The sequence below is a fragment of the Ambystoma mexicanum genome, chromosome 1p (assembly GCF_040938575.1).
Source record: "Ambystoma mexicanum isolate Mex_15411 chromosome 1p, UKY_AmexF1_1, whole genome shotgun sequence".
In the NCBI taxonomy this organism is placed as follows: Eukaryota; Metazoa; Chordata; class Amphibia; order Caudata; family Ambystomatidae; genus Ambystoma; species Ambystoma mexicanum.
The window spans coordinates 62,489,628-62,509,132 of NC_090921.1; the positions used below are offsets into that span (position 1 = coordinate 62,489,628).

The 19,505-nt window shown below is 47.5% G+C and overlaps 1 protein-coding gene across 1 annotated transcript in view; it reads right to left on the reverse strand.

Moving 5' to 3' along the window:
* LOC138583197 (extracellular calcium-sensing receptor-like) overlaps positions 1 to 19,505 on the reverse strand; it is a 65,334-nt gene that overhangs the window by 10,911 nt on the left and 34,918 nt on the right. The gene's annotated exons all lie outside the window — the stretch shown is intronic.

Consider the following 19,505-nt stretch of genomic DNA (forward strand, 5'->3'; position numbering starts at 1 on the left):
GCCACCGTGGTTCATATGTGTAAGGCTGCAGCAGTGTGGTGAGGGTGGGGAGCATTCAGTGCATGAGAAGTCCACCAGGGGGTGTGCTTGCCCTGGCTGAGTCAAACATAAGGAATGGGCCAGTGGGCAGGCTGAGTGGAAGTTTAGCGGAACTGACCAGTACGTACCAAGGAGGGTCCTCAGTTCCCAAGCACTGGGCCAGTTAGAAACCACCAGATACAAGAAAATAAATGGCCTAGGCTCAGCTTTCCACACAATAGCAGCTGCCACATGGAACGATCTTCCACCATCCGATAGGCTCGAGACCTTGTAGTACCTTCTGAAAGAAGGTTAAGACTTTTCTGTTTTGATAAAAAAAGACATTTGGCTAACTCTGGCCCCAGTCATGTAGCCTGTACGCTTTGAGTCCCTTGTGTCCATGTTTGGTGCCCTTATGCCTGCGGGCTTCATTGCCGTATTAATAAATAAATAAATAAAAAAATAAATTCATCCTTAGCAGCCCTTTCAGGATGGAGTGGAGGTGTGAACAGGAAAATGATTGACAGGTGTGGCCCGGGATGTTTTTCTTGTCCCTCCATGGAATGGGGGCATAGAATCAGACAGTCTCAGGGTTCGGCGCCTGAAGCCTAACTAATTTTTCAGCCTTGTCCAGCTTTGAAGGACAATGTTACCCCTTCTTCTGCATTAGCGCTCACAGCTGTCCCTATTCGCTTTTGAATCTGCCATTGTGAGTTGTAATGAATATCTTGTAGACCCCTAGAGCTCCCTTTCCTCAACACACACCATACCAGACTCTGGCACAGTTGATGCTGGAAGACAGCCATTGATTGGCTCTGGTCAGTTACATCTTTGCATTCAGTGCGGCATACGGACAGTTTGCCATTTTTATATCTTCTTACCTTCAGGTCTACTGTCTTTCACATCTTCTGTAATTCACTGGGTCATTACAGAGGGAGGACCCCTGTAGCCACATTTCCCTTATACCCCATGTTCTTCCTTATACCAACCCTTAACCCCAACCCTTACCGTACAGCTAACCTCAGCTATATCCCATGACTTAAGCATAGCCCTACTCATACCCTTTGCCTGCCCTAACCCACGCCCTCCAACACTTTCCTTACACATACATGTACATGTGACTGCCCACAAAACCGTTGTCCTATTCCTGATCCTCAATTAAAATCCTATTACTGGTCATAACCCCCATTTCTACTACATTTCACTTGGTCATTACGACCCCTCATAGCCCCTTATTTTCTTACCCACATGGGCCCCCCTGCCCATAATACTTTCCTTCCCACTAGTGTCCCGGGAGGATATCTCGGGGGAACTGTGCTCGCCTTGGATGCAAAAGGACACAGAACACCACAGGTTCAATCCCCGGGTCCACGCCTAGACCTCTGAGTATTAAGCGAGTTATAAATAACCTATCACATCACATCATCACTAAGTGTAACACTTAAGTAGACCTTTTCCCTAATCCTAATGCTTGCTACCCCTGATATTAGCTTTAAACCTACATGGAAGCCTGATGGTGTGACGATGCAGACAGCACAAGGAAGGTTAAGTCAATGACTAAAAAAGTGAACGCACAAGAGGTAAGCTAGAAGACCATTTTTTGGGTGAAGTTAATGGGGATACCTTTGGCATGTAGAAATTGATTGGATCTGGTAAAGTTGGACACAAACAGACAGCCAATCAGTGATACAGGGGCTTTCCCCTCCAATCAGAGAACCAATCAGAAAACCCTGCAAGTTGAGCACCTAATATGGACTCAGAAACAACCCTAGAGACAAAAAAAACAAAAAACAGTACTGGCCAAAGCAGAACAATGGAGAGTAAAGGTTTCAATGCACTATGTTATGTTATGTTGATTTATACCACGCACCGCTGCCACCCGAGGGCAGCCTCCAGGCGCTCACATGGCTCTGCAAGAGACGGGGGTGTGGCATGTTAGTGAGGATAGGATAGGTTCAGCGGCAGTAAGAACTGGAATCTTTGTGCGTTGTTTTGCGTGTGGGAGTTGGTTCGATTCCAGAGGCCCCGCTTGTTGTAACAGTATGGGTAGGTCTCAGTGCCTCAGATGTGTGCTAGTGTTTGTGTTGGGTGCGTGATTTATATGAAGTTACAGTGGGGTTGTAGTGGTGCGCACTGGTTAGTTGTATCCATAAGGAGGTCGAGACTTTCAGTGTTTTATTGTATTGTGTTGGTGTGCATTGCATTTGTGTAGTGTCAGTGTGTTTATGGACTCTGTGCAAGGGTGTGTTCCTCTAAGGTTACTTCCAGAGTTTCCGAGAGTTGGTTGAGTGCGTGGATAGGATTAGTTCTCGTGTGTCTATGTGTAGTGTGGCTAGCTCCTAGACATGTATTGTGGCATTGGTTGTGTTGGAGGATCAGGAAGGGGGGAATTGGTTAGTGCATTGGTGTGCTTGATGGTGTAATTGATGGTGCCACTATGCCATGCTTTTACCGAACCAGAACTCAAACGGCTCAATGGGGGTTCACTCTCAAAGCTCAAGCAGATGAAAGTGGATTGTATACCTCTTACGACTTACACATAACATAGTGGGAACATTGGACGAGGGCAGGCTGCTCTCCTCATAAATGCGAGTCTGCAGCCGAGGCCTCCAAGCAACAACACGGCAGCAAGTTGCCAAATGAAAGTACTGTCCAACAAAGTCTCTGTTATTGACCATGATCAATTGCAACCTGAAGATTGACACAGTCCCTATTGATCTTCTCTTTGGAGTCGCTTTGTCCGGCTTTACATGGACTGCACCTTGTCTTGGGACTGTCAGGATGGCAAAGAGAGGTGGGTTCCTTTCTCAGGAGAAAGAAGCTGCCATTTTACTTTGTATCAGTGGTCAGGGCAAGTGGCAGAACTACTCCCCAAGCTCCTAATTACCTTCCAGACTTGCTAATCATTTTCTCCTATAACCATCGCAGGTCAGGGTTGCACTGGACTCCATGGAGGGCTGCTCGCAGACAGCTATTATGGTGAATAATGGCTGAGGTCTGAAAGGACAGTTTACTTACTTTGTCGATCACTAATATTAATAAAAAGAAACAGGCCCTTATAGAAAAAGAACAAAAATACATTTTTTTGACTCAGAGTGACAAAGAAGGGCTGAACAGCGCAGTAGAATGGGGCAAAATTCAAAGGAATTAATTTATTTTTCTAAATTTATTTAGATTTAGTCAACCGTTGGTCATATAAGTGAAGAAAGTGATTACTATTTATAACAGTTATTGCTAGAGCAGAGTAGAATGTAGGATAATAAGTATTCCTTAAAGATTCTATACTAAATGTTTCACTCTTGACATATCTAATATGGCCGCCCTGATTTAGAACAATATGTTCCCAAGTACTTCCCATTGCGATTCCCAAGTGCTGCTAACACTAAGAAAGGACCAAGGTAGGGATATAAGCCCATTCCAAGATGGCGGGCGCAAATCGAATAAACCGATATTTAGTGCACTGATCGAGCGAAGATACCACAGGGACTTGCCACTCTGCACGTCCGCTAAAAAGATAAGAATACTCGTGATTAACACTAGAAGCTTCTTTAGAATGATACTTAAAACATTGTGACAAATGCGTATCTATAGACCAATGCCGGCTACAAATAATAAGGATAGTTCTCCTTATATTCATAGGAATAACTGAGCTGTTCCAACGAAAGAAGAGCGGGTTGTAATTCCTACCTGAATACATTCCAGTGGGACACACGTTCCCATAAAGGCGCATTTAGGTAAAATTACCGACTATTTTGAAAGGGGTCTGTAAATCGTGAGACTAATTATATATTTACTAAGCCACGTTTTTCTGTATCTCCTTAGAGCACCTCCAGAACATTTTCTGGTGTAAAACACGGGCCACCATGAGAGCTTTTGAATTTATCCTACACAAGGACGGATTAACGTAACATCTAGCAAGTTTTCTACTTGTAAGCTCTAACAAATGGTTCTTAACATTCTCTCAGGGGGGGTTTCGATATGGATTAATTCCCCCTTTTTCTGTCTAATTACCGTCAGAAAAGAACTTTGACTGGCCTAGATTGCCATATTGGTTTCAGTACTTGGGACTATTTCTCTCACAATCTCTCAGGGTTTTAATAAATTGCAATATATAGTTTTTGCAGAGTGTATATCCTGAAATTGGGAATCGCTCATCAAAAGAAGCTCTCTCTTGCTTAAATCAAATTTGCTTCTTGTTGAACTCCACTGATTCGACAAGGTATTTGTAACTTCTGATCCATGTTTTGAAATATATTTTTCTCTAGAGATATTAGCACTAATAGCGCTTCTCTTTTGTTTTCTTGTTGTTTTTCCAACAGTTACAACAGTTTGAGATCACGCAAGACATAGTGCATGCACTGCTAACAATCGGTCGGATAAATCTTCGACTATATAGATTAAAAGTATAGATTGTTTTTTAATCTTTAATGAAGTGACAATTCTCCTGAAGAAAGTTCTATATACACAGAAAAAGAACTGAAACATGTCGAGACAATACAATGATCAATAGAATAACCATTGATAGATCATATTTGTCCAGATAAGGACATTATTAACCTAGAGACTATCATTTTGTGGTTCTCTAAGACACTAACTACCGGGTCTACATTGATTGTTAGCTAACCCAGCTGGTTATGTCTTGTCACATATTTTTAAAACAGTGTTTTATTATTCGAATTATGATGTATTTGTAATGTTTTCATGTCTTTAATAACTGCTTTATGTCTAATAGAAACTGAAGTTTTATGATGGTAATTGTTGTGAAAATTCTAGCTATCTATTTATTGTTTAACTAGTTCTATGTAGCCCAGAAAAAGATAAAACAACCACTTTAGTGGGCATTTGGGAATCCCTCTTTTGATATAGTATGAGGTCTTAAAGGTCAGGCCATGAGCATTGGCCGCAGTGTGCAATGCTCACCAAACCACCCCCTCAGTCCTACTGGGGACTGCATGGTAGAAGCTTGGAGTTGCTGTCTAGCAAAACCTTTCACTGGTTACACTGATGTGTCACATTTCTGAACAGGGATATTGTACTATGCGTGGGGAGTCCATACATGAGCAAGGCATCTGGGACCAAGAATCAAGAACATGTTTAGCATTAAGGCTTAGCTGTTTTAAAATTTTAAAATGATGATCTGCAAGATTTACTTTTAATTTTGGCTTGTAGAGCCGCCTCTAAAATTAAAATCATGTTCTGCAAGCATGAGTTGCTTGCAAACACTTTGACAGGGACAGCAACTCATGGTGTGTAGCGCGTTGCGGGCAGGTGTGAAGGAGAGGGCTCTCATCCTACCTGACTTGTGGCAGTGATTTTAGGCCGCAGGCCAGATCATTGGGCCTCTTTATGAATATGCAGTAAGCTACCAGCACTGTTGTTACCAGACCGGCACACTTCAAGGTCTCCGAACGGGTGCCTTTCCGCCCGCCAGGTCAGTCCTGGTGGACGGAATGGCACCCGCTCGCAGACCTTGACGGGTGCAGCGCCACTGTTGCACACAGTGTTGGTGCATCCGTCCTCCCAATAGGACTCAATGGGAATGGGGAGTCATTTTTCCGGCGCCCGGCAATGGGCAATTACCGGGACCGTCGGGGCTGTAATGCCCCGGTAAGGCCCCATTGCCGGGCGCCGGAAAAAGAATTACTCCGGCGACAGCCGTGCCATTTTTACTTGCACGGCTACCGCCGGGGTCATAATGAGGCCCATTGTCTGACCTGCGTGGTGCACAGCTGGCTACTCATGGTTGTGATTTCCCAGCTATGTTCAGCTGCGTCCATGCTTTAAACCTGTGCCTAGAATCTAGTATGCTTTCAATTTGATCGTTATCCAATTATGCAGACAAAATAAAGAAAAGTGCACAAAAAAGAGTTCTAGTGTGGCCATAGTACATACAATGAGGCGGTGTCAGATGTATCCTACATTTAGTCTTCACCTTGTGTCTTTCCATCAAGTCACACCTGGATAACTTGACAAATGTCTTCTCAATGAAAATGTTCACCTTTCCAAAAGCTAGAAATGCATCTCTGCCAAAGGAAAAGCTGGTACTTATGCCCGAGAAGTGGTCGCTGTGTTCTTCCTGAAGACGCCCAGTGCAGATCTGTTTCCCTGGTCAATTTCAAGCTTATCTAATCACGCTGTTATTTCCAATTCAAGACTCTGGACCTGATTCAGAGGTGCCTGATAAAATGGAAAAGTGAGGTGTCTCAGTTATCCAAGAGTGGCAATATATCAAGTCCAGCACTCCTGCAAAACCGTGATTTACGGCATAGCGCCAGCCTTGCCAACCGCCTCACGTGGCATGGACTGTATTCTGAGGCTCAGAGCAGCCTTTCTGTTCCAGCCTAAGGAGGCTTTCATTAACATCACCCTGTCTTTAGTGATGACAAGATGCAGCATTCCTTACAAAGTTTTAGCTTTTCCAAAAACTGAAGTTTGCATGCAGACTGTATTAAAAAGATATTACACTAAAAGACCTCAAGATGGCAGACTGCGCATGTAATAAGCAGGCAATCTATATTCTAGGACGGAGCAGGACTATTCGCCGCGACCGATTCGGCGCGGGAGCCATTTTGGCGCACCCAATTTGGCGCTGCGACGTTTGGCCGAGGGGATGTTTTGGCACGGGGTGGGGGTTACAGTATTTTTTTATGTGATTTGCGCAAATGATGTTTTGGCGCGGGAAGGGGGTTACAGTATTTTTTTACAGTATTTTTTTTACAGTATTTATTTTAAAGCACATGCTTTAGAGTATTTTTTATTGTGAATTGCCCGAATACTTTGTTATTTTTTTTTTCTTTATCAATTGGTTAATCATGGGACTTAAATATAAAACTTTTGCTGCCTCAGGCACAAGGCCAGTTCGGTCTTGTGGTTAAGTTCCAAGCCTCACAATCTTGCAGGCCATGGTCCGTGGCTGGGCTAAAGCTTTTTAATTTTATTCTATTTTCAAAATATCACATTATTTTTATTTAAAAGGGGAAATTAAAGAAAGGTTCTGTTTATCCACAAACCATGGCCTGCAAGACTCTGGGGTAGAGAACTTTACGCAAGGCCACTAACTTCGAGGTGGTAGCAGGGAGGTGGTGGGAGGCGGTAGTGGGCAGGGGGTGGAGGAGAGAGGTGGTAGCTGGCAGGTGGTGGGAGGGGGGAGGTGGTAGTGGGCAGGTGGTGGGAGGGGGGAGTTGGTAGTGGGCAGGGGGTGGAGGAGCGAGATGGTAGCTGGCAGGTGGTGGGAGGCGGTAGTGAGCAGGGGGTGGAGGAGAGAGGTGGTAGCTGGCAGGGGGTTAGAGGTGGTGGCTGGCAGGTGGTGGAAGGGGGAGGTGGTAGTGGGCAGGTGGTGGGAGGGAGGAGGTGGTAGTGGGCAGGGGGTGGAGGAGAGGTGGTAGCTGACAGGTTGCTAAAGCTTTTAATTGTATTCTATTTGCAAAATATCACATTATTTTTTTTTCACATAGAATAAAATTAAAAGCTTTAGCCCAGCCACGAACCATGGCCTGCAAGATTGTGAGGCTTGGAACTTAACCACAAGACCAAACTGGCCTTGGGCTTGGGGCAGCAAAAGTTGCATATTTAACTCGCATAATTGAACAGTCTAATAAAAAAAAAATAGTAATAAAGCATTTGGGTAATTCACAAGAAAAAATACTACACTTCATGCCAGTCACTTGACCCCAAATTATTTTCAAATGCAACACGTTGTCAGGCACAGTTCCTGTCAACGTGCTGCATTTGAAAATAATTATGCTTTTATATTTGGCGTGAGGGAGTTTAGATGTGACGTCCCTCGCGCCAAATCGGCAGCGCCAGAAAGGCTCCTGTGCCGAAATGGGCGCAGCCAACTGGCCGCGCCGAACTGGCCCGCGGTGAAACGGCTGCGCCAAAATGGGGTGTACCGATTCTAGGACTGTCTGAAATATGTGCCCTTATCAGATTGCCAGTGCCGCATTTCTGCATTATGCAAAGTGCTGCCTAGGTTCTGCAAGCTCGCCCACACTCTTTGGACTGTAGTAAACTGTCTTTGCTTTTTGAGAGAGAGTTGCACATTTATTTTCAATAGGACGCCTGCTGCGCCTTCTCCCACCACGCCACTTTGGGGGAGACCTTGAAAGACTCTCCAGAGCTGGAGTGGTGGAGGGCTAAAGGCGCCCTGGGCAATTATCCAGGCGACCCGCCCCTAAGGTCGGCCCTGTCTGCAACTCCTGCAGTGCAGGTGCACCCCAAAATTCAAAGGCCCCCAGCTTGCCCCAAGGCTGTGAAATAAACGAGGCCCCACGAATATTGGAGCAACGTGCCCGCATTTTAAAAGGGGGCTCCCTCATTATGTGTTAGGCCACTGTGCAGCGGTCACTGCCTGCACTCCATGCTCTTGCTTGATGCGGCTCAGGCTACATTTTATGCCCCAATAGTTTGCGATGTGATGCTTCGCAGCGCGGCCCTCGAGTGCCTTTAGAAAAAGGTTTCCCCCTGAATGTCAATGTTTATTTTTAAGGGAAACTGGGCCGTAGTGCTGCTTTTAACCAAAGACTTTTTCACTGAATTTCTACCGTTTGTAACATACCATTGCCATTGTCTGAAAGTGGGCACTGGTCTGGATAAGAGGCAGAGTGACCACTCTGGCCCTATTGCTGGCCTCCCACCACCCAGGTCTGTCCTCCTGAATCTTGATGAATACCCAGATGTTGATATCCAGTGGCTCTAGGCCCCCTGGATGGCATTGAATTGAACTGAATTGATATTTTATTTCTATCACGCTCGTACTCAAGTGTTTCTGACTGAATCAGGGGTTTTTCCCCATTTTCAGGGCATATATTGCACCCTCTCTTGGGTCAAGGGGTCTGAATTATGACCCGTTCTTGCAGCAAAGTCTGGACTGCCATGCGTACTGTCCACGGCTACACCGGTGTCCATCAACATTTTTTGGCGCTAGCGTACAACCAGATTAACCAGTCAACAGCAGCCAATGTGGTTGCCTTTGGATGCCTTTTAGAATTTCCGCAGGAACATGTGGTCCAATCAGAAACCTGCAAACGGTCACATGTCTTCCTATCGTTAAAAGCAGAGCCAGATACTGCAAGTAGATTTCTGGGCCCTTTCAGCTAGATTTAAAAGTCGTCGCTGTACCGATTTGCACCAAACATGTGCGAGCACAGTTTCAGGCACAGACGCTGTGCAAATCCATCCCGCAGTTGCAGCTGCAGGGCAGGGTCGGACTGGCCTATAGATCAATAGCCCTGTGGCCGAACCAAAAACACAAAATGCTGTTGTGGGCCAGTTTTTTTGGGTCAAAGTGTGCAACGTTTTTAAGCCAATGTGGACCAGTTTGAGGAGTTACTTCACTGTACGGTTAGCAGTTTTGACCAGTGTTACTGAATACAAATTCTTTAACAAGCACAATTTGCATGCATTTGATCAGAAACCTCCCCCTTGGGTACTACTCAAACAGTCAGAAAACGAATGAATTGTCATGTTCAACTGTGGGACACTTTTTCATCGGTGCCTGAGACAATCTAATGGCCCAGTTCGACCCTGCTACAGGGAGAGAAAACCTTGGGGAAATGTATGCTTTGCCCCTCCGCTTGAAAATTCCCAGGAAAAAGTCTGTTGGCTGCAAATTATTTTGCAATGTTTTGTGAAGGAATTGTATTCTGTCCCAGTTTCTCCCTTATTTAGAAACTCTATGCTTGACCCACACACAAGCCCCACCCTCAAATGCCGTAGTCATCTTGTGAGTTAGCAAATTGCTGCTTCACGCTCCGCAATGCCCTTCATCTCCACAGCCTCATCATCTCCTGTAAATAATAAATTAATAACCAATTCCAAGCTACGCTCCTGGTGCTGAATGAAACATGGCTCATAGACCACTCGCTCACTATTTTGCACACATTCATCCTATGGAGGAGCAGAGTTGTCAAAGGTGTAGTTGAGGGCCTCATTACAAGGTTGTCGGGGTAAAAAGTGTCGGTAATTCCGTTGCTGTCACTGTTACCGCACCACCAAATTACATGAACATAAAAATGGCGGTAATTCCGTCATGCTAATTCTGTCAGTGGAATTAGCACCGATGGAAATACCATCAAGAAACCAGCAGACATTCCAAAATTGGTAAGTCCTCTGGTGGTATTAGTTCCAATGAAAGCAACAGTAATTCCACCAAATTATAGGGTGAAATACCACAGAAATGCTGTCAAAACCAGGCAGTAACTCTGCCAAAAATGCATTTCACTTACCTCAAAGGTGGAGGTAAATGAATGCACGTGAGTAAATAAATCCACAGGTACACCTAATCCATTCAGGAAGGGTGTACAAGGCCCACACCGTCCCCAAACACACATCCAAACAACATGCAGTCAAAACCAGGTGTCCGCTATGGGATCCACAACCTGCTACGGTACATTGAGCTACTGCAGTATGCAAGGCCACAGGGGACGAGGAGAGGAGCACCACAAAGGCGGAGGAGACGTGTGCTGCGCAGGCCACCCATACCATGTGTCCGTCCAGCACGTTGGACACTGACTGACACACTATCGCTTGGACCGGCACACCATATCAGACCCGCAGACCCTGGGCGAGGCTGCCCTCCAGAGCATCATCGCCATCCAGCCGTGGTAGCGCTGGTGTTCGTCCTACACTTCCGTGCCACGGGCGGATTCCAGCACACTGTTGGGACGCTGCATGGGATGTCCGAGTAAACATGCTCCAAAGTGCTGGAGCAAGTCTTGGATGCACTCATGAGGCATGTCCATCAGCACATCTCCCTGGCCAACACCCAGGCTCAGGTGCCACTGCCCATTTCTCTAATATCATTGCAACACGGGATTGCACACATGTGGCATTAGTGCTCCTCCTCCCCCAGGCAGTGGAGCCGGCATATCGGAAACGGAAACGGGAACATTCCATGAACATTCATGACGCAGAACTCACTATCAGCTGCTGCTGTGCCGGATTCCCAGTTGCCACCCACAACGCCATGATATTGAGGAACAGCACCCTACCAGCTTACATGAACACACACAGAGGACAGCATACCCGGCTTGTGGGTAAGCCGTCAATCTGACAATTAAATAGTGTGGAGGTCACATGGAGACTGGATTGAGAATGAATACGAGCAAACTGTCATGTCCAACACTCTACTTTCAATGTGTTGTAGGTGGATCAGGCTATCCACAGTTTTTCTTTTTGAGGACACGGTTCAGGAACCCTGGTACACTGCCTATAATGAGGCACACAGGAGTACCAGGACAAGCATCAAGCGCACATTTGGACTTCTAAAGACAAGATTCAGGTGCCTCCACTGGACTGATGGTGCACTCATGTACAGCCCTGTGAAGGTTGGTAAAATCGTCACCATACGTTGCAATCGTGCACATGTGCATACAACGGAACATTCCACTGCAACTAGATGAAGACTATTCGCTCCCAGGGTCTGTTGACAAAGACGTAGCAGGAGACACCTGGCAACTCAGGACATACGTGGGAAGGTGAGAGACGGATGCATTGTCTGTCAGGACCTAATGGACAACTATTTTTGATTCCAAACATATGCACCTATCACAGTACTGTGACCATTCACTGAATAAAAATACATCACTTCAATTAAATGAACACTGGAAACATTGACTGAACTCAACAGTGATTTACTCTATGTAGGCACCATCCCTCTTCCCACACCCTCACCCAAACACCATCTCCCTCTTCCCACACCCTCACCCAAAACACCACCTCCCTCACCCCAACACCGTCTCTCTCCCCACACCCTCACCCCAACACCGTCTCTCTCCCCACACCCTCACCCCAACACCATCTCCCTCTTCCCACACCCTCACCCCAACACCATCTCCCTCACCCCAACACCTTCTCTCTCCCCACACCCTCACCCCAACACTGTCTCGCTCCCCACACCTTCATCCCCAATACCATCCCTCTTCCCACACCCTCACCCCAACACCATCTCCCTCACCCCAACACCATCACCCTCTTCCCACACCCTCTCCCCAACACCATCTCCCTCACCCAAACACCATCTCCCTCTTCCCACACCCTCACCCTAACACCATCTCCCTACCCGCTCCCTCACCCCAACACCGTCTTGCTTCCCACACCCTCACCCCAACACCGTCTTGCTCCCCACACCTTCATCCCCAATACCGTCCCTCTTCCCACATCCTCACCCCAACACTGTCTCCCTTCCCACACCCTCATCCCCCTTCCCACATCCTCATCTGCAACATCGTCCCCCGCCCCACACCCTCATCCCCAATGCAGTCCTCTTTCCCATACTCTCATCTCCAACACCATCCCCCTCTCCACACCCTCCCCACACTCTCATCCCCCTTCCCACATCCGCATCTGCAACATCGTCCCTCTCCCCACACCTCATCCCCAATGCAGTCCTCCTTCCCATACCTTCACCCCAACACCGTCTCCCTCCCCACACCTTCATCCCGAATACCGTCCCTTTTCCCACACCCTCACCCCCTTCCCACATCCTTGTCTGCAATATCGTCCCCCTCCCCACACCCTCATCCCCAATGCAGTCTCCCTTCAAACACACTCATACCCAACACCATCCCCGTCTCCACACCCTAATCCTCAATGCTGTCCCCCTCCTACACCCTCATCCCCATCTTCGTCCCCCTCCCCACACCCTCATCCCCAATGCCGTCCTCCTTCCCATACCCTCATCTGCAACGCCCCTCCACCCCATCATCCCCAACACTATCCCCCTCCCCACACCCTCATCCCTAATGCCATCCCCGTCCCACATCCTCATATGCAACATCATCCCCCTCCCCACACCCACATCCCCAATGCAGTCTCCCGTTAAAAAAAAAACACTCACCCTCCTCCGAACACCTTCTCCCTCACCACACCCTCATCCCCAATACCGTCCCCCTTCCCACATCCTCATCTGCAACATCGTCCCCCTCCCCACACCCTCATCCCCAATGCAGTCTTCCTTCAAACCCACTCACCCTCACCCCAATACCGCCTCCCTCCCCACACCCTCCCCACACCATCATCCCCCTTCCCACAGCCTCATCTGCAACATCCTCCCCCTCCCCACACCCTCACCCCAATATCGTCCCCTTCCCACATCCTCATACGCAACATTGTCCCCCTCCCAACACCGTAATCCCTAATACGTCCCCCCTTCAAACACACTCATCCCCAACACTATCCCCTCCCCACACCCTCATCCTCAATGATGTCCCCCCTCCTACACCCTCATCCCCAACTTCGTCCCCCTTCCCACACCCTCATCCCCAATGCCGTCCTCCTTCCCATACCGTCATCCCAACACCGTCTCCCTCCCCACACCCTCCCCACACCCTCATCCCCCCTTCCCACATCCTCATCCTCAACATTGTCCCCCTCCCCACACCTATATCCCCAATGCAGTCTCCCTTCAAACACACTCACCCTCACCAAACACTGTCCCCCTCCCCAAACCCTCCCCACACCCTCATCCCCCTTCCCACATCCTCATCCGCAACATCGTCAAACACACTCATCACCAATACCATCCCCCTCTCCACACCCTCATCCTCAATGCTATCCCCCTCCTACACCCTCATCCCCAACTTCGTTTCCCTCCCCACACCCTCATCCCCAATACTGTCCTTCTCATACCCTCATCTGCAATTCCCCTACACACCATCATCCCCAACATTGTCCCCCTCCCCACACCCTCATCCCCAATTCCATCCCCCTTCCCACACACTCATCCCCAACACCGTCCCCCTCTCCACACCCCTAGTGATCCCAAGTCTGCTCCATTGTGGTGTCCTCTACCACCTCCTCTTGTCCCCATTTCATGTGGGAATGGGTGCAGGACTTGTGCAGTGCTGGGAGTCCCTTGGTGGCATAGTTGCCACTGATCCCTCAGTTGTGGTGGCCGAAACAGAACTGGCAGGTTCACTGCCCCGGAGGTGCTGCATGGTCATATTCATGGCCATGGCCATTGTCTCATGTGAGATATGCTCAGTTAGCTCCCTCGCCCTCTGGATCACTAGGGTGTTACTGGCACTGGAAGCTGCGGCACGACAGCACAGACGGTCCAGGGATGTGGCCACCCGCCTGGAGGCACCCAGTTGCTCCTGGTTGATCTGCTGCATTGCCTCCTGCTGCTGCTCTATCTGGGTGAGCCTCTTCCCAATGGTATTTAGTGTGTGGTCCTGCACTGGCCTTGGAGGCGGATGGGGCGCCTTCCCACAATGCCGTATGCCCGACCTGCTTGCTCACCATCATCATTCCCTTGAGAAACCGTGTCCTCTGGAGGGTCACAATGTAGGACACCAGATGACAAGAGGGAGGGGGAGGAGTGCATGGGTGATATGCTGTTCAGGGAAGAGGATATAGGGGACATCTGCCTGGCAGGGGAAGATGCAGAATTTAAGGCAGTGGTGGCAGACTCTGTTGGTGCAGCAGCAGTGGGTGCCATGACCGGGTCCTGTGCCTGCATGTTGTCGGCACTTGGGTGGGTGGCTTGGTCATCTGACTCCCCAGCAGTGGTAAGAGGTCCAGCAGAGTTGGTGGCACGATTGTGGCTGGTGTGTCAGTGCCACCAGAGGTGGCAGATGCAGTGCCCGTGAACAGGGGTGTTTTGAGTGTCTTCTGGGCATTCCCCTTCCTGGGTGCAGCATATCCTGTGGCCTTTATTCCACTTGCGGGGCTGGTGCGCTGGAGGTACTGCCACCTTCCAGAATCTTTTGAGCTTGTTATATGACATGAAAGAGTGCGTAAATATCTTGATTAAGTTTGGTAAGGTGTGCGTTCATACAGTGTTCTATTTGCTATAGTGTCACAGGCTGCTAGGACCCCATGGGGCTTACTTCATGTGGCATACAGTATGGAGGTTTACTGCCTTGATGGTTGTGTGTGTATATGGACAGCCTGGAAGGAGTGCCTTGCTTGGACCGTAGTGGCATGTGCTTTATTGTTATGTTACGATGAGGGTGCGGACTCAGGCTTTAGGGTCGTTCAACCTCTTCTGCATGTCCATACTGTCCAGTAGGACATGTCCTACGGTCGCCACCTTGTCCATGATATCCTCACAAATGGCGTTTATGAGCTGTTGGCTTGTTTTGCGGTTTTGTGACCCATATCCCCCAAATCCTCTGCATGAGCCACCACCTGCTCTGCAAGCACCCTGCATTCCTGCTCCCTGACCTTCTGCTTGTGCTGCTGCATTTCAGGCACCTTTCCCTTGCTTGTGCCTCCTGACATGGTTTTGGTGGCTGCTGGGGTTGATGGCACTCCGTTCCTGTAGGTTTTCAATAGATTGTGTTTTTAAAGATGGCCGCCCCCATGCTTCCCGTTCCGGCCATGACGCTATTCCTTCCGGCGATAATGCCACCACTGGTAATTCCGCCGTGGAATTACTTCCAATTGTACAGCGGTAACAGTAATTCTGGTGAATTTTTGCATAATTTCCATTGGTGTTGTGGTTTTCAGCTGTAATTCCGCCATTACCGGTGATGTATAGTGCTCACCCCCTCCTACTCATGATTTGGAAGACGTACACCCGGGATGCTCATCAGCAATGGTAAGGAGGACATAGTGTCAATCTTTATATATAAATCGGAATGTATGAATGTATTTATGTATGTATGTTTGTCTGGCTATACAAATCCACACCGTTGAACCCATGTCTACCACATTTTGCATGGAGTCCTCTTTTGTCTTGGGCAAGATCATAGTCTATGTCTGGATTCAAAAATCTTATATGCAAAAAATAATGTGGATGCGTGTTTGTGTGTATGTTTGTCCGACTATAGAAATCCACACCGTTGAACCCTCTGCTACCAAATTTTGCATGGATTCCTCATTTGTATAGGGCAAGCTTGTAGTCTATGTTGGGGTGCAAACAATTCATTCTGTAGACACCCAAATTTACTGATTCTCACCCCGATTCACTATACTAGGTACTAGAAGGAGGCAACATTTTGAAAAGTGTCTGAAGCAAAATGCTCAATGTGTTGGTTATTCCTTTTGAAATGTATTAATACTGTATACAGTTCAAAAGTGTCTATTAAAGCATTTTTAAAGGGAATTAAAAAAAAGTATTTACATTTTATTGATCGTGTCCCTCCAAATATGGGAAATGGCTAGGTTATGGTTTACTTAAGTTCATTCACGAGAAGAGAGCACAACCGATCAATATTTCTTGGACATATTCTCACATGTGACCAAAACACTTTGCACAAAAACAAACATCACTTGGAAAAGCTCCATCTGATGCAAAGCGAAAATCAATATCAAGAGCTTCAGTAACACAACAACAAACTGCAGCAAGACTTGCTGACATGAGGACAAGAGCAACATCCTCCAGGGCACATGAGACACCACTCGATCAGGACACGGGCACCGCCGGTTACCCCAGCTAGTTCACTATAAATACATAAATGCCTCCACAATCCTTCTTCCTGCATAAACTGAAGGCAACAATGTTCTTCTACTTAAAACTGAGTCACGCCTGCAAACAGACATTATCTGACTGAACATAGCATGGTGGCTGCTGGGCTAGGTTAACACTGTAGTTGCAGAGGCCATGTTCCTGGAACCATACTTAGATTTTCTTGGGTTACTTGACCAGGGTGAATGAAGGAAACTTTAACTTCCTCTTCTGGGCAAGTGTGCTGACAAAATAGTTGGCAAGGTGTTAAGAGTGGTGGGAGCACCATTAAGGCCTAGGTCACTGAAAGGTCAGCAAAGGAGAAGATAAATGAATCCAGGCTGGATTGTGATGGGAGCAACAAGATGGAGGGTTTGCATGAATGGCAAGACTTGGAGGGGACTCGTTTTCATTAAGAAGTGATGCAGAGCTCAAAATGTTTACCCTTCACGTCATCATTCTCATATCTCAGTCCCAATATCACCACAGTGCAGGTACTCCAAATTGTGGCATACACTTATCATATTGCATATTGCATATCAATAATTGTATAACTCTGCTTGTTGCACTTTATTTATATACAGATAATATGTACCTAATGCCCATGATGTTATGTTAGTACGAAGCGCGCATGGTAGGCGGCGTTCTCTTGTAAACACTGTCTGACATGCAAGCGTGGCAGGCGCATGCACAAAGGATCTCTATGGAGTCAGTCGGTTTTATGCTGGCATCACAATGCATGTCAGTGCAAATGCTGGGACATTTGTATGACCGAGAGGAATGGAGGTTGCGGAAATGCAAGATGCGACCCCTCCTCTTCTCCGGCTTACAAATGGATAGAAATGGAGAGTGATGTTAATGCAAGGCGTAAATGTATTATTCAATGCTTTCACACATTCCATTAATGTTACGCCCCCGATGAAAATGAATATGTGGATTGAGTGCCTACCTGGTGTACCCAGGATAGTTTTGGGACCGGTATTCCAACATGGCATGCAATTCATCAACTGAACAAAGCCCTCAACAATTGGGTGGCTCAGAAATCAATTGGGTGACTCCTAACTCAACTGGGTCCCTGGTGGTGCTCTGGTCTCTCATTGTTAATTTAAATAGCATTCAGTAGATGTTAGGGTTTTGTTAATCATTCTTCTTTTACTTGTTTACTATTTGTGTTTAGTAGGATTTGAAATTGCTATCTGGAGGTTGTGAAGATATTTGAACTTCAACTACCATGAGCTCTCCCATTCAATATCCTGCGTAGAATTAATGGGAGTGTCAGTTCCACACCTTTTCCAAGTGTTAAGCAAAGTGACATTAGGGGGCAATCCTTTGTGTGAGTTTCTATTTGTCCTCTACAGTACATTGCACAGATGTGTCCCATGTGTACAGGGTGGTGGTTGGTGGTACTGTTTCTTTCCCTTGTTTTGCCCATGTCATGTTATGGTGCATTTATCTACTTCTCCCCCACCACCGACACATTACTTAATTACAGCATGACTGAAGAGGAAGCGTGTCTCCTGTTATCCTGGTACATCCCAACTGCACATGCCCCTTGCAAGGTGTATGTTAGGGAGAATTCTCTGTTAAGTCTAATTTCCCAATCATAGTGAGCCCCCCAGCAGCTTTGCTGGATTTTTGGGGTTTATTTCTTTTCTCCTGCTAAGAGTGAGACTCTTTTTCTCCCACTCTTAGACATGATTTGAGGTGTTCCTTTGACTTTGAATGTGTTTCATGGGCTATGGGGTCTTTTACTCCATAGGGTTTCATGTGGTTTTTGGTAAGTGTGTTACACAGCACCCTCAGTGCAGTAACACAGGGGTGTCATAGTGACCCCCAAACATAGACTCCATACCCTGGGACTGACTACTGTCTCCCAGGGCATGTAAAGTCACCATTGACTTTACTAGTCTTAAAATGGGGACAGAACCAGTACAAACCATCATATTGTGGAAGTACTGGTAGGGGTAATTAGATTGCCCCTGGGTCTGTTTTTCGAGGGGGCACTGTGCAGTCCCCCCTCATCGAGTTTCTGGCTGGTCGCAGTAGTTACCACGCAAAATATTCCTTAAGAATATTTACTATGGGATTTTACCATTAATTTTAAACGCACCACTTTTTGGTGCAATGTTAAAGATCCCGCCGGGTTACTTATTTAATATTTATTCCCCGGTTGGGTCTTTCGCCAGGACTCGGTTTTAAAATGGCGTTTGTGTTCGCCTCTGTAACTCCAACCCAAGTCGAGCCCTTTGTTCCACTTTTTGGCAGGCTTCTACACAGAAGCCTCCAAAAGTGGTGCCACTCTGTCTGGATGAGTAGGAGGGGGGTTTAGGCACCCTGGACTGAGTTGCCTTGGCAACTCAAGTCGCACTCTTGTGTGATTGGCCCAGTGGCAAGCCGCCCGGCTCACCACTTAGCATGTTTGAGTGACAGCTAGGACTGATGAATGGGGGTTTTCTGCATAAAAGCAGGGCTTTGGGTACTGGGACTTCAGACGTCACCACAGGACCAAAGAATCCGAAGAGGGAGAAGCTGAGCCGACCTGCAATGATGACTCCACCGGTGGAGCCCTGCTGAACCGACTCACCACTTCTTCCAACGACAGAGGAGATATTCATCCCGAAGAGTCTTCTTCCTTTGACTGGTGGGGATAACCAGTTTGCCCTCCTTTTCGCCTTCCCGGATCATCTCGTGGCTGCCTTGCCTGTGCCAAGCACCCCGGCAACAGGGATACCATGTTTTACCACTACCGCGAATAAAAGGGTAGTACCTTTTAACCGGAGAACTCCGCGGCTGGTTTCTTCCCTGGAAGTGCAACGACCTTCAGCTTTTCTCCACGTCGAGATCTTCTCTTCCTCTGGACGACACCGTGACTTGCACCCACTGCCAGGAACAACTGCCCCCGCTGGAGGATTCTCTCCACTTTCAAGGTACTGTGTCTGCCTGGCCTCCCTCGATACGGTCTGTGTGGGGTGTCCCTTAAATCCTCAACACACCACTTGGGTTGGCCCTAGGCTGGCTAACTGAACTTTTCTGAGCTGTACTAATTCCTTTTTGAACTCCCTGCAAGACTTTTCAAGCCTTTTAAACTGTGTGA